Below are 2,486 nucleotides of genomic sequence, written 5' to 3' on the forward strand. Positions count from 1 at the left end.
GAGGTGTCTAGTTTTTAATGTGTTGTTTTACATTTTAATTTCTCAATTTTGTTGCTAAAGAAATTTTGATGCCACCAACATACCATCTGTGCTTTTAATTGCTAGGCTTTGCCCATTCTGAGGTATGCCGAGTGTGAATGCTTTTCACGAGTGAGAAGACAGTCATTGGCTTCCATATGTCATTCAATTAGGACAGATAGTGGTCACCGCAGTGTGAGCTCTAGAAATGCAGTCACCGGATTCTAAGTGTGGGCAAGGACAGAATCCATTGCATCTGCAAAGTCATGAATAAATCAAATGATCGTTTCTTCATCTCCCTCCCTCTCAGTATGCATACATATCTGAAATTCCATTGGGGAATTCTCCTTATTTTTGCTGAGGTGACTGAAGGCAAAAACCAACTGAAATAAATATACCATCCGATATCCGCAAATCACAGTTCTTTAAATACAAAAGAATAGAACCTTTTAATAATGAAAGTGGAAGCTCATTAAAGGTCAAAATCTATCAGTATCTCCATTATAAAAATCTCAAATTAGGAGATTTGCAACTTACCTGTGTTATTTTATGAACCAGAGTGTCTTTTAAAATGATGTTTTATAAAAGTGAATTAAAGGTCAACACAAACAGCCCAAAATCTGTCTCTCACTGAAAAAACAATCCTGAAATATTGAATTACGTACGGTGATTTGTGTGCCTTAATCCTCACTGGGGCGTGTGTGTGTGTGTGTGTGTGTGTGAACCCAGGTCAAATGAAAATCACTCTTGCTTCCTCCTCTGATTTATCTCCAGTATTCACTCATTCATAAAACAGTTTTTGAGTGCCTGCTATGAACTGGCTACTATGACGGGCACTGAGGATGATAAAAGTATTCCTGCCATCCAGGAGGTCACGTGAAAGGCAAGACATGTATATGAGTATGTGTAATATGATGTTAGAACTAAAATGATGGCATATTTGGTGTGTTTTGTTGTCACGAAGGAGAGAGCAACTACCCTGCTGATGATGGAAGGGCAGGACAGGCTTTGTCACAGAGGTGACCGTGGACAGATCCTTGAAATAACAGATAGACGTATTCAACAGATAAATTCTCACCGCCTATGTTAGGATACTGTTCTTTGTGCTGGTTGTACAGTACTGCAGAAAACAAATTAAGTTCTTGTCTTCATGGAGTTTATATTCTAGTAGAGGTGCATTTAAATAAAAGCTGGGAAAGACATGTTAGATGATTGAGGATGCGTAAAGCAGAGAGTAGGTAAAAAGCAAGATGGAGCTCACTCCCTGAGTCTGTGATAGGGTCGTATGTGCTTACGCCAGAGAGACACACCAAGGTCCAATTTCTCAGTCCAGCCTAAGGCCATCAGATCTGGCCCTGTAAACTGGGGAGCTGAGCCAAGGAAGGATTGAAGGAAGAAAGTGGCATTGCCATTGTAAGTGCTGTTCCTATTTAGAAAAGAAAAAAAAAAAAAATCACCGGGCAAGCAATGAAGATAGTAGATTTGAGGCAGAAAGAGTGGAGTCAGGGGACCAGTTAGAAGAATTACAATGCTGTGTCATTTGCTTGGAAATAAGGGCAGCAACAATCCAAGCAGACGATGGGGTCGTGGAGAAAGAAGGGACAGTTTCGCTTCATGAATAACTGATAGTAACTAGTCACTGATTTGGGGTCTGAGATGAGAGAGATGGAGAAGGCAAAGAAGACTGGAGTTCTTCACCAGGCAGTGGAAGGAGGTAATGTCCTTACCCGCCAGGGTGGACTTGTACCAGGTGCAGGTAATGAAATGAGCTCCGTAAGCAGCTTAGAATGAGTTCAGTCTCAAGAAAGACCTAAGCTGAAGACTCGTTTGTCACTTCTGTCACGTAGTCGTAGCAGAGAGTGCTGCACTGGAGGAAATCACTCAGGGTGTCCAAAGGGAAAGAAGATGATGTGTGAGGCCCTCCAAAGTGAGGACAGGCAACTTGGCAGTGAACCACAAAGATGCATCTCAGACGGCAGCACATCGCAAGTGCTGAGCCCTACCTAAACCTGATTTTTGAAAGTTTGATTTTCCGAAATTCTCCAAGATTGTTTCTAGAAAGCAAAACCTGAAGAACCTCATTTTTGAGGCCAACTCTACTTGAGGAATTATAGAGTGATGGCATTTCCTTAGCAGCATCATGGCAGCTTTGTTATTAAATAATTAGTTAAAGGTTATTAAACTAACCTGTCACTTACAAATGCCTCTCCGAAGCCCGTGGTTCAAAGACGTGAGGTGAAGTTTTCAAGGAGAAATAGGTTGTTTGCTGAGGAACCAAGGCTCACACCAAGATCCTCCAATGGCCTGTCCAGATTTGCTTAATGAAGTTTCTGGTTACTTATGTTGCTCTCAATCAAATCAGTATTACAGTCACACCAATTGACAGTAGAGATGCTATAGTTGGATGAACTCAGAGTAATATAAGCAACACAAAATCCATTTCTGCCCTGGATAACCAAGGTTATTAT

The sequence above is a fragment of the Hyaena hyaena genome, unplaced genomic scaffold (genome assembly GCF_003009895.1).
Source record: "Hyaena hyaena isolate Hyena2069 unplaced genomic scaffold, ASM300989v1 scaffold_52, whole genome shotgun sequence".
Classification (NCBI taxonomy): domain Eukaryota; kingdom Metazoa; phylum Chordata; class Mammalia; order Carnivora; family Hyaenidae; genus Hyaena; species Hyaena hyaena.